The sequence below is a fragment of the Astyanax mexicanus genome, chromosome 3 (assembly GCF_023375975.1).
Source record: "Astyanax mexicanus isolate ESR-SI-001 chromosome 3, AstMex3_surface, whole genome shotgun sequence".
NCBI classification, from domain to species: Eukaryota; Metazoa; Chordata; class Actinopteri; order Characiformes; family Acestrorhamphidae; genus Astyanax; species Astyanax mexicanus.
The window spans coordinates 20841132-20855732 of record NC_064410.1 but is presented as its reverse complement, the minus strand read 5'-3'; positions in this window follow the sequence as shown (position 1 = coordinate 20855732).

The window sequence follows — 14601 nt, the reverse complement described above, 5'->3', positions numbered from 1 at the left end:
AGATGTGTAAAAATGAAGAAATGCACAATGACCATAATGCACAAATATAAAAGTGACTGTTAACAGAAGGGGATGAACATGTAGAATCTGTTTGAGTTTATGTGTTTATGTGCAGTTTAATATAATACACAGTGGTGTTCAATAAAAAAAACTGAAAAAAATAGAGACCTCAAATAAATGTCTTTTCAACAACTTTAAAAAAAACATATTTTTTTAACTTTTAAGCAAAATCGATCGTAATTTCAACAAACAGCTCTGATGTTTTTTTCATTTTTTATTTTTTTTTTTAATCTGATATTGTTGGGTATGAAACGTTATCTTATTTTTATCATGTTGAGAATGTAACAGAAACCCATTACTAGCAAATCCCATTAGAATAAAACCTTATCTTGATCTTTGAAGCTTCACAATTACAGCCATTATGAAAGATTATAATCTGGGTGATAAACGCGCTATCTATCTCCTTTTGTATTGGTCTGTGAGGTCATATGAGCTGCCTCCTATTATCTTCAAAATAACAGCATAAATGAGGATGTTCCTTATGGATGTGGACCCACACTAAAAGAAATTGCTGTTTTTTTTTTTTTGTTTTTTTTTTTTTATAAAATTAAAGTCTATGTGGACTTTTAGATACACATGCAACACAAACACTGCTCCATTTTTTGTGTGTGTGTGTTTCTTTTATGAAAAAAGAGCGTTTTCAAAATGTATAAAATGAGAATTTTTGTAACTAAATTTTAGTTTACAAAGAGGTTTCAAAGAAAAATGCAGAAATAGTGCAGGATAAGTTATGGATCAGCTTATGTGGTGCTGGTTTGTCGTTCCCCCCTGCAAAAATATAAATCTTCTTTACTATCCCTGACTGTCTACATCCCAGAACTTTCAGGGATGCTTGGATTCAAACATTAAAATTCACAACTTTTAGGCTTGTGTTATTGATTGAATGTGTTTAAAAACGATGAAATGCGAGTTCTTGGTGAAAGCCAATAATATTGCAATAATATAGCTTTATTTTATTCTACTCATTTTTTTTCTAGTAACATAAACCATTTAAAAATAAAGAAAATGCATGATGTCCATTGTAAAGCGTTAAACAGGCTAAATGATTTATCGTATTGCTATGTAACCAAATAATCAGGCACTGCTCAGTTTTAGTATTCATTTTGTTTTTAAGCTATTAGCTTAAAGTACTGTACTCTGTTTATTTACAGTTTCAGTGTAGTTGTATGTATCTTGTGTGTTTCTCTAGAAAAAAAAAATGAAGAAATTAATCAAAAGAAATAAAATGTTATGTTATAAAATGTTTTTTTTTGTTGTTGTTTTTTTTAAAGAAATACGTGTACTGGTTTTAAAGGAAAACAAATATTACTTGATTTTAAAATAAATTTTATTTTACTTTAAACTAAAAACACAGAACATTTAAATAACATTCTTTCAAAATATATATTCTCTAAATACTAAATACATAATTAATTAGCATTAGATTTCTATGGTTATTATACAGTCATATGCTGTAATTGTTTTCCACAGTGAATCACTGCAATTTTACAATCCTTTATTGGCATTTTTTGTGTCTCAAACTCAACTTAAATTTAGAGTGCAGACATAAAAATAACATTATTCCAGTTCTTAGAGCAAATGGGCATAATTTAAAAGCAATTACTGGCCTCTTAGGGTTTATTATTAACCTTTAGCATTTGGAGGGGGGCAATTTTCACACACACACAAACATAAACATATGTCCAAATGCACTGATAATAGCTAGCATTTTAGCAGCAAAAGGCCAAGTATATTTATTTCCCCATCTTCTACTCCTACTATTTTTTTTTGTTTTTTGCTTTTTTATTTGATATAATAAGATCCAGCAACCTCAGTGATTCAAGGGTTTAAGGAGACTTTATTGTTAATCACATCTCATGGTCCAGTTACACCCAAAAGAGCAATTGTTAAAATAAGCTAAATATGAGATAAAATAAAATAGAATGAAATTAAAATGATAATAAAACGAAAAAATAAAAATAAATAAAACACAATGGAAAAATGAAAAAAAGAACAAAAAAAAAAAAAAACACAATGGCAGCTAATATTGTAGCAAAAGGACAAACCTGAAGCTAGCAACCATACAACCCATTATCAAAAAACCCAATCTTGATATTTAGGCTTCCTAATTAAAGGCTGGTATGAAACCATACAGTCCAATATGAAAGATTTGGATCTTGGCAATGAAGACCCAACTTATTTCTTTTTATGCTGTTCTGGAAGATCACAGCTGCCTGCATTAACTAAAGTCACCAATCAGCTTCTACTGGCACTTGTTGTACATGATCTTTATGAACCGAAAATGACAACATTTTACCTTTCTTGGTTTAAAATCTTTTTGACTCAATATCATTAATTTGTAAATTTAAGGTAAAGAATGTCTGATCACACAAAACTGAAATATTGTGACGTGCCTGGTCCATTATTTTTATTTTTATATACAGCTCTGAAAAAAAAAGAGACCACTTAAAAAATGATAAGTTTCTTTGATTCTATCAAATTTAAAACCTCTGGAATGTAATCAAGAGGAAGATGGATGATCACAAGCCATCAAACCAAGCTGAACTGCTTGAATTTCTGCACCAGGAGTGGTATGAAATTATCCAAAAGCAGTGTGTAAGACTGGTGGAGGAGAACATGCCAAGATGCATGAAAATTGTGATTAAAAATAGATTTATTCCACAAAAATTGATTTTTGAACTCTTAAAACTTTATGAATATGAACTTGTTTTCTTTGCATTATTTGAGGTCTGAAAGCTCTGCATCTTGTTTTTTATTTCAGCCATTTCTCATTTTCTGCAAATAATTGCTCTAAATGACAATATTTTTATTTAGAATTTGCAAGAAATGTTGTCTGTAGTTTATAGAATAAAACAACAATGTATATTTTACTTAAACATATACCTATAAATAGCAAAATCAGAGAAACTGATTCAGAAACTGAAGTGGTCGCTTAATTTTTTTCCAGAGCTGAATATAGTGCTGCTATATATAAGTATTAGTATAACTATTGCAATAACATCTACAGCTATACTAATGACACCTAGCTTTTCTATATAGTACATTTAAAATGTTTATAATGTTATTTACCAAGTTTAATTTAGCAGGTTATGTTGACTAAAAGGCAACACTGATCAAGAATCATGCCATTGGAAAAGGTGACGTTTTTAAAAGTCTGGGGGGGCCTATTTTAGTGATCTACTATACATGCAAGCCGTTGAGCGTTCACCACCCAGCTTGATTTAGGACATGTCAGTATGTCTTTGCTATTGTAACGACGGGAAAAGTACACCATGCATGGATCGAAATGCACAAAAGGCTCGTACTAATTCTGTTAATTAATCATCAGTGTTTTGGGGTGTAACATGCAATAAACCAATCAGTGTGTCACTTGCCATTCTCTTTAAGAGCCAGATATGCTCTGAATTTGTTACATTGCTATTTCAGGGGCGCAGCTTTCTGAACGTGTTCAACTCTCCTCTGCAGAGAAAACAGACCTGTTCATTCACATACGTTCTTTCTGTTTATTGCTGATGAAAAAGTGTGCATAGTTGACAATTCACTGTCAAGATAGCAATGAACGTCTGGCTGTTGATGTTTGCCTAGAATGTTGTCAGTCAGTGGTGCAGAAATTTACCTGAACACACCTCATTTAGAGACCACCATGCCCATTAGCGTAGGTATATTCAAAAGCACAGATAATCATTTTATAGTTTTATAGTTTATTTATTGTATTTATTGGTAAAATAACAGAGTGTAAGTTAACAAGTAATTCAGAAAATAATAAAAATAATAATAATATACAAAAAAAAAACTCCCCTTTAAAGCAACAAGGTCTGGAGTTGAAAATAAAAGCAGATTTTTTTTTTTATGTTAAATTAACACATTCGAGTTATGAGAATTGAATTGATTTTAATAAGTAGTATTAACAGTAAGATTTTACATTGATCTCCTTCAAAATATTAGATTATTTCAACCACTACCGTCACACCTGGCGCTGAAAGTGCTTCTATCTCTTCCAAACTCATTTCTGACTCCGGACTACATTCCCCAGGATGCACCACACATCGACATTACACCCGATCTCTTTCATGCCTTACATGACACAGCACATAACACTTTCAGGAAGTAGATCACCTGAGTACTAGCCACATGGTTTAGCCCTATAAATGGGGCTCATTTGTTCTCAGTCAGTGCTGAGTATTAACGGTTTATTCTCATACACGTTTACCTATTGCCTGTGTTACTCTCTCTCGTTTTGACCTTGCTTTGTGTTACCAACCTATGATATTACCTTGCTGTGTTTTGACCTCCAGACTGTTTATCTACCCTGGTATGTTATTTCCTTGTTGCTGCTGTTTTTATCCCTTTGTGTTATACTTTATTTAATAAAGCGTGTTCTGGGATCTATTCAATTATGATTATTATACAATTATACAGTTTCTATTAGCTTATTTATAATATAATCACTCTTTTTACCATTTCTATTACAGCTTGTTGATTGTGATACAGCTCCACTTGCACCACTCTGTCCACATCTCATATATCTCCCATCATGTCCTAAGCTGCCCTGTCCCTGCTGTCAGCCCGATGCTGGCGTGAGTCTGTTAGCGGGTTGCTGGATGCCTGCCTGTCCCCTGGATGTTTTTATTCTCTTTTCTCCTGACATATAAATTTGCCTGGATTTGCCTTAACCCTGTAAACCCCTCAGTTTCTCCTGTGCATCCTGTTCCTCTCACTGTCACTGTTCCACCGTTTCAGATGACCTGTTCCTGCTGTCAGCCTGAGTGTTGTCCTGACCCTGCTCACTATCTACTGCCGTGCTACCAGCGTCACTGCTGTTCTGCCCTGCTCCATACTGGCTTTGATTTACTTACTTAAGTTAAAAGTTTGGACACACTTAAATTCAGTGTTTTTTTTATTATATAATTTTTTTCTGCATTGTAGATTAATACTAAAGTCATCCAAACTATGAAGAAAAACATATGGAATTGTTTAGTAAACAATAAAATGTTAAATAAACCAGAATATGTTTTATATTTTATATTCTTCAGCTTTATGAGGGACAGTCACCTGGAATGGCTTTCAGTTAACAGCTGTTAACAGTAATGAACTCGTCAAGAGGTAATTCTTTATTTGCCTCTTAAAGTGTTAAAGTGCACAGGTATACAGTGAATAGCTCTATTTGAGTAATGTTCTAATCCATATTATGGCAAGAACTACTTGTACTAAGTAAAAATATATACTTTAGGAAATGAAGGTCAGTCAATCCAAAAAATTGCAAGAACTTAAATATCCACAAGTGTCCTCAAGTGCAGTCACAAAGATGTATGATGAAACTGGCTCTCATCAGGACCGTCCAAGGAAAGAAAGACCAAGAGTTCCCTCTGTTGCACAGGATAAGTTTATCAGAGTAGCCAGCATCAGAAACAGCAAGTTATAAGCACCCCAGATAAGAGCACCTAAATGCCTCACTACTTCAGAGTATTATGGTTTGTTTATCACTTTTAAGTTAAACTACTTGATTCCTTATGTGTTCCTTCATAGTCTGGGTACTTCAGTATTAATTTACAATGTAAATAAAAAAAATATATGAAAAAAAACATTGAATAAAAGAGGTGTATACAAACTTTTGACTGGCACTGTTTTTTTTATTAACTCATTTCATAGTCCATGACTTATTGTTACATTAGGAATAATGATTGTATTTCATTTTTTAGACATAAGTTCTACATTTTATTCAGTTTTTAGTTTCTGTTTTTCTCCTAGACATTGTCTCCATTATCTTCACAGTAAAAATGAAAAATATAAGATAAGATAAGATACTGTTTTTTGTTAAATATTATTATACTGTAAATATATCTGTGCTTTATGTGCCTTATGTTTGGGCAGTGCAAAGTGCATCTGTTCCATTGGCCCTTTGCACTATCCATTCATGAACTGGGGGTGTCTTCCTGTTGCTGACACTCACCATTAATGTGTTGTCATTCCCCCCATGTTCTGCCTTCTCTTAAGCATACATGTACAGTACCAGTCAAGTTTGGACACATCTTTTTATTCCATGTTTTGGATACAATCCGGGTTAACACCATAGCTTCCTCTTGCGTCCACAGTTAATCCTGTTGGATGTGGTTCGTCCTTCTTGGTGGTATGCTGGCATTACCCTGGATAACATGGCTCTTGATGCATCACCAAGACTTGCTGTCTTATTTACAGATGCGCCGGCAAGACGTGCACCAATAATTTGTGCTCTTTTGAACTCCACCCATACTCACCCATAATGTTGTGTGCATTGCAATAGTTTGAGCAAAACTGTATGTTGATGGCTAACTATATGAAGATTGGCCACCAGGCTGGTCCAATTCAGGCATGAAAACTGCCACACTAAGTTGACAGGTGTTTCAGTTTCATTGTCCAACCCCTGTGCAATAGTTAAATTCACCAGGTGTATCATAATCTGTTTAACAACAATATGTGCAACAATATTTGAAATATCACCTCTTATTTACTATTTATTTTTATTGATTTACTCATCTCATCTCATCCAGACTATGAAGGAACACATAAGGACTTATCCTGTGCAACAGTGGTAACTCTTACTTTTCCTTTCCTAGGCCGGTCCTGATGAGAGCCAGTTTCATCATAATGTTTTTGATGGTCTTTGCTATTGTGACTGTATGAAGATGCAGTAAATTGTTTATTGCATCAGTATTTCTTTTTTAGATAAAAGGAACAAATCCAGATTTATCAACACCAGTACTAAATATGAAGGATATGAAGTCTTAAACTGAACTGTGTCCAGAAGGTGGTACATTTTGACAAACTGCAGAAATATCACAGTAAATAATATTATTGTGATATTATTATGAAGCATTACAGCACTTTTGATCTTTTTCATTGACGTGACCTTTTGCTTGCTGGCACCAGCCATCTGTTTTGCTGCATTGAAGCAGTGAAATCATGGAGAATTAAAACAGTGAATGTTAATTTTGGATTGACCAAAAAAATCCTCTGCAATATGTTATGCTTTTTTTGTGCATAGTTAATTTCCTCCCTGATTGTCCATCCTTCCTACACAAATATATATATATATATATATATATATATATATATATATATATATATATATATATATATTTACATTTGAATCAATCTTATTCTAATCATATTATGTAAATCTAGATACTGCCATCATAATTATTCTGATTGTTAAAAATATATGGATGCAGAGAGGCCAAATGGTCATTCTCCATTTAGAGTGGAAATTCAAGTGGATCCATTTTTGAAAAAAAAAAAAAAAAAAAAAAACAATTTAATTTGTCCCAGAAACAAACAACCTTAAAATGCCTATTAACAGCTCCACTTACCAAATAGGCAAAATGGAGAGCTTAATTCTGAATAGATTTATTTATTATATTTTAACATAAAATCCAAAGTTTTGGTCAATTTGTCACTGGTGTAATCCCATCCGAAATAATATATTTTGTCATCAATTTATTTATTTTTAATTGAAATTACAATGTGGCTGAATGTGATAAATAAATTCCATTTAACTTAACATGTTCCCAAAGTATGTTTATACACAAGCACTGAAAATAACAAAAATAAAGCTAAATAAATTATTTATATTTAAAGGCATCCTTCAATACTATAAAAAAAAAAAAACAATAATACTTTTTTGTCCAATAAACATTAAAACAATTAACTACTGATATAAGAATGAATGATTTTAACATTTCATGTGGGATACTTTTAGTGACACCAGTGACACTTTAGTGAAATGGAAGATTTTGTGAAAGCCTGTCTCATTGGCAGTCAAGAGACCATGTGTAACTACTTAAAATCAATGAAATAAAAGACATATGGCAATATATTTGATAAAAAATATATATTTTCTTTAACAATTAAAGCACATAACACCAGTGACACACAAAAGTTATGTGCTAACTGATAGAGAGAATTATCAATAAATTAATAAAACAAAATGAGCAGGTATGGACTCACCTTCTCCTGCCTTGAGATTCTTATTCTTTGATGACCTGTGACCCAGGAATCAGTTTAACAGAGCTAAAAAATACAATATAAGAGTCCTGAAAACACCAGTGACCAAAATTTTTAAATAAATTACATATATTTTTTTATTGTAGTGTAATGTTAATCATGCATATAGTAAATCTGGATTTATTTTATGAAATCTCAAAAGTTAAACCTTTTAAAATAGTTCTTGCTCAAATGTTGAAAATTGGTTTTGTGACGAGCTATTAAATGCGCTTTAAATGTAAAGCGCCTTTGAAATATGATTTAAAAAAGGAAAATCAGAGAAATCATAAGGAAAATGTGGTTTTAATCTTAGGTTAGCTGTGAAATTTTCATATTTCGCTAATATTTTAGGCTTTTTATTAGCCCTCCAAACTTTGTGACATGGTTTCCCACTCCAAATGGAGAATGACCCAAATGGTCATAATTGAAATCCTCCTATGCATTTTCCACTTGCATATATATATATATTTTTACTGTTTTATACGTTGCTGGTACGTCGTGTGTTAGCTGGGTATAGTTACAGTCAGAGTAATTAGTTAGATTACTCGTTACTGAAAAAAGTAACGGCGTTAGTAATGCAGTTAGTTTTAACGCCGTTACTCCCAACACTGGTCTCAACAAACCTATCTGTATTGGTTGCTACTCTAATGGCCCTCAGCCACTTCCATCGTCCCTTACACTGGATTTAAAATAATCATTGTTGTGTTGAAATCGACACAAAAGACACCAGTGCTGACTGAGACCAGTGAGACTGAGATGCATCTGTTCAAATTTGATTATACTCGCATTTCACACCACCTCTAAATGTGGTTTGGATCAGATTACATGTATTGTTTTGCTGTTTATATGACAGAAAACAATGTGGATACAATCCAGATCTTCCAGAAATCAGATTTGGAAGGGATGTTTATAGAAACATGATAACTCATAGAACCATTTTGGTGCTTTAATGCTTCTTTTCCTAACTTAGGGCAACTCAAACATTTACGTTTTAAAGAAAACCACCATCATTTGTGCCAAAAAATCTTTAGTTCAGATAATTTATTTTTTTATATGTGTCATAGGAGACCACTTAAAAATGATGAGTTTCTTTGATTTTACCAAATTAAAAAACCTCTGGAATATAATCAAGAGGAAGATGGATGATCACAAGCCATCAAACCAAACCGAACTGCTTAAATTTTTGCACCAGGAGTAAAGGCATAAAGTTATCCAAAAGCAGTGTGTAAGACTGGTGGAGGAGAACATGCCAAGATGCATGAAAACTGTGATTAAAAACCAGGGTTATTCCACCAAATATTGATTTCAGAACTCTTAAAACTTTATGAATATGAACTTGTTTTCTTTGCATTATTTGAGGTCTGAAAGCTCTGCATCTTTTTTTGTTATTTCAGCAATTTCTCATTTTCTGCAAATAAAGGCTCTAAAGGAGAATATTTTTAATTGGAATTTGGGAGAAATATTGTCTGTAGTTTATAGAATAAAACAACTAAATAAAAATGTTCATTTTACTCAAACATATACCTATAAATAGCAAAATCAGAGGAACTGATTCAGAGCTGTATAAAAACACCAAATATTATGTCTCACTAACTTAAAAAAAAAATCACTTTATGTTTTTAGTTGGCCTAATTTAAGTTCTAGGAAATGTGTATTGTACGTTGTGCTGACAAACCTTTATAACGACCTAAAAATAATAGGTTTTACTACATCAATCAAACTCATGTAGTGGGCCAACAATCACTACAATTTGTGTGAATTTAAATTAGCAACTGGGAATTGTTTGACTATTACATGTCTGTATTATTGTCATATAAGCATCAATAATGTATTTGTGACATGTTGGATGTATTGGCTGCTGTGAGGCTGTTGCATGCAGTGTTAGCTTTAAAAGCTAATCTAATCTGAGAATGGGAGCATATGAACACAGGTGTGTGTAACAGGAAACCTCACAAGCACATCTGACACATGACACTTATCAAGTCATTTCTCTTGGTCAGGATGTTCTGGTGTTGGCTTCTCCTTCATAAAATCCTAAGAGCAGATGTATGAACATTTGGGGGGATGTTTTTGATTTAGCTCCTTCAACCACAGACGCAGCTCCTCTCATGTGGAAGGTGGTGAAGGGTAGTTAGATGGAATTCCTCAATACTGCAATCTTCTTGTGTTGTGTCTAAAACACTGGATCAAGCTAATTTCTCCTTTTCTTCCAATTGACCATTTCGTATGTTTATTATCACTGTGGAGTAATCTATTTGAATGGTCAGATGCTGGAATCCTAACAACAATTAAACAAACATGGATAAGTTGGGTGTAACACCACAACATTTAAAGAACATTTTATTATTTAAAAACCGGGCAAATAAATAAATAAATAAATAAATAAATAAAAATGAGTTTAAAATTTCAGTTTTTTTAGATTCAAAGTTTATTTACCCTAGTGAAAAAAATAAGATTAAAGTATATTAAGCATTAATATGCTATAATATATAACTTTTTTTTATTTATTAAACTTTAGTTGTGAAAAAAAAGTACAAAAGTATTTTTTTTAATTGTGCTAAGTGTATGTAACTCTCATAAAATGGAACTATTTTAAATGCATTTTTAAAGTAACATTTTAACATACATTTTAAATATATAAAATATCTTACAGTAAAATTATAATACATTTAATAAGTATTACAACTGTATCACTATTATACACCAGGTTTATTAGGAATGTACTAAGAATTGATGTTAAATATATGTGATCTATTTACATTAGAATACAAATATGCTTCTTGTTCCTGTCTTTTTTTAAGTAGCACACTTCCATTATACTTTGTTGGGTATAAAATATATATTTTAATATACTGTACTGCAATTTTTAGCGTGTTACAAATTTTCTTTACATTTTGTTTAATTAGTAGTAGTAATTTAATTTACTTTCTAAATAGTTATATGATACATTGTTGTACTTTAATTGAACTACTGTAACTGTTGTTTTTAACACACTTTACTAAAAAAATGTACAAAAGTATATGTGGAATTAAGTATTTTAGAATTATATTGAATTATATTAAACTATAAGTGTACTTCATAGTAGTCATTTTTTTAAATACACTATACACTTTTTAAAAAGAATGATCAGAGTTTACTTTCAAACATTTGATGAAATCATAATATTAATGCACTTTTAATATATTTTAAGTAAGTATCTGTTAAATCTGTTATATATTTAAATCTGTCATCTCATCTCATCTCATTGTCAACCGCTTTATCCGTGAAAGGGGGGGGGGGGGTGGCTGGAGCCTATCCCAGCAGGCATCGGGCGGAAGGCAGGATACACCCTGGACAGGCCGCCAATCCATCGCAGGGCAGACAGACACAGTCACTCACACACTCACACCTAAGGGGCAGTTTCAATCAAGTTCCAATTAGCCTGAACGTGCCGTCTTTGGACTGTGGGAGGAAACCGGAGAACCCGGAGGAAACCCACGCAGACACGGGGAGAACGTGCAAACTCCACACAGAAAGACCAGGGTCGCCCCAGCTGGGAATCGAACCCAGGCCGTCTTGTTGTGAGGCGGAAGTGCTACCCACTGCGCCACCGTGCCGCCCTAAATCTGTCATATATTTACAAAATACTTAGACATTTCTCAATATGTTTTAAGCACAATTAAGTATATATTTATTTTACCAGGGTATGTACATGTTTATGTCCAATAAACATAAAATAAGAACAAACTGTAAAAATAAGAGATAAAGTAAAAAAAAAAAAGTGAGAATAATCTCAGTGATTACATTTAGCATAACACAGCTTTGTGGTGATTTGTTTTCTAGTATTATAATTTTCAACCCTTATTAGCCCTTATTGTGTTTCCACCTGTTCTTCAGTTTGCTTTGTAACCTCGTTAGCACAAGATCTTCCTGCCCTTTTGATACTTATCTTTGAGTTGCATGAGTGTAATCAATGCTGTTTCATTTCTTTATCTTTAATTCATGATCAGTTCCATTTGCAAAGCAAATTCATTCTTTTATTTTAATGGGAAATGATTTAGTTTGTTCTGCAGTAATTCAGTGATGTAGCAGTTTTAACAGGTTATATCAATAATCAGAAATGGATTCAGCTCATGAATCATTATTAGAAAACAGTGCCTTTTTGCCCTTAAAACTTTTAAACAAAAGATTATTAATTCTTTTGACTATTTATCACATTTGTAAGACTTTAGACTACATAGAAATCATATCTTATCAGCCTAATCACTTTTATATTATTTTATGCATCCATCCATCGTGTCATAGAATCTGCAATTTTTAATTGCTCATGGTGACCCTTTTAGTTTCAAGTATACTTGTAGATTTTCTAAAATTATGTTAATTATCTTGATATTTTACCACAGCAGGGTAGTTATGAAAAATAACGTTATCCTTTTATGGGACAACAATGAAGATATGACACTATACGAAACAATTAAGCAATAATACACTCAAGATTCGTGCTATAATGTGTTATATTGTCACTGCTGTGCTGCAGGCAGTTCCATTATCGCTGTTTATTAAAAGATTTAGAGCTAAACAGGATGAGAAAATATGATCTGTTTCGTTATAAACAGTCAGCGAGTTAAAATAGTTCCATTGCTGCTCTGTTTGTGGCTGTGCTGTTTGGCTTGTAAGCGCTGCATTGTTACTAAATTACCTATATGTGGCAGAGTAATACATGGAGAGCTTTGGTTACAGTGCATTACCGGCTGATAACGGCACTCATAGAATGCCTTTCAGCCAATCACATTGCACATGCAGAGTCAGAACTAACTATAGTATAATATAAAAAACAGGCATAAATTCACAGTTCTTAAAGTTAGGTGATGCTTAAAGTTGTTTGTAAAAAGTTGTCTGTAGAGCATAAATTAAGAGACTTAGAAAGCTTTTTGGAAACAGGCACAAAATTGGCATTCTTAAAGTTACATTGTTTTAAAAAAATGACATCATTCTTAAAGTTGTTTGTAAATTACTCAGATTAAACTCAAACATCCAGCAAACAAAGTACTAGGCACTAGGATCTAGCCAAAAACAGGGATCTCACCTTTTATGCTTTGAAAGTCAGTTGAAATACTTTGCAGTGTAGGTGATATCCAGGCTTTTATACAAGAGAAAACAGGTAAACATGATTTGTATTCAGGTAAAGCGGATTGGAAAACAATCTTAGGGCCGGCTGGTTGCTGCATTATGGGATCTGGGGTCTGGATAGTGAATAGAACATTTCTCCAATAGACAGTTTGTTTGAGAACAGACGGGGCCGGGAATCGAAACAGTATTGCGCAGTATTGCCTCAGGCCAACAAACCCATGATACATAAATAATGACAATGAAAGGCTAATGATGAAGCTATGAGTTAAAAAGTCCTGTTCTTGGTCAGGATATTTCTTAAGGGCGATCAGGAATCATTTCTTTTATGTTTATGTTTTTCATGCTTTGAATTGCTGCTTATTGTTTGATATGAATATGTTATGAAATCATTACTTCACAATATTGTTTCATAGTGAGATGCTTTCTTTTTAAACTTAAAAAACTAAACAGACCTGTCACATACTGTATTTTCTGGCCATGTTTAGCATTCAAAGATCAATTAATTTGATACTTAATCATTTTTGTTCAAAATATATATAAAAAAAGGATTTCATATTTTGTTTTTTAATAACATTGTCAAAGAATGTTGCCTTGAGGCAGTGTAGATAAAAAAGATCTCCAGATATGTTTTTTTTAATTATTAAAAAACAAGGTTTACTGTATTTTTTATGCAAGAAAAGTAAATGAAAGGTATAAAAATTAAGATGTTACAAAGGGTGAAGACAAAAGGTGCCTTTACTCTATAGCCCTATAATAATTATGATTTTATACCAATCCCTCAAAGTTTACTCATATTCTTTAAACATTTATAAAATTCTACAATCACTCATTTAATTTTAAACATTTTATTACTCCCTGAGAAAGTCTTTAGGAACTTTTTTTGTCTCTTCTTGCATTCTCATTTTTTTCATGTGCATCACTAATGGTATAAAGAGAAGACGTGGTTTAAAGAAGGTTTAAAGAAGAAGAAGTTAAGAAGTGGTCATTTGAAATAAATCTTACATTCTTAGGTATTGCTTAAAATGCAATAACCAATAGTCAGTGTTCTGTAGAAAAGCTCTTAAGTCCTCATTTTAAACATGGGGAACCTTGTTTCTGGATATATCCTAAAGCAGATTTTTATTCAACCCTCTAATACTTAAAACACATCTAATAAAGGTGTTATATGAGTATAACTGTTGAGTTTGTGCATGTAGAACGACAACTGACCTTCAAAGAGAGTTTAGATGGCATCCTGTATCCTGTTTTTTACTTGCATTTACATCTGCTGCTGCCTCCAGGCTGACTGGTGACAGTATTAAACCAACAGACCTAGTGATATGTTTTATCCAGGTTAACAATAACAATAATAAGAAAATTCAAATTCAGAAATTTCAGTTTTCTGTTTCAAAGTAAGTTAAAGAAAAGCACACT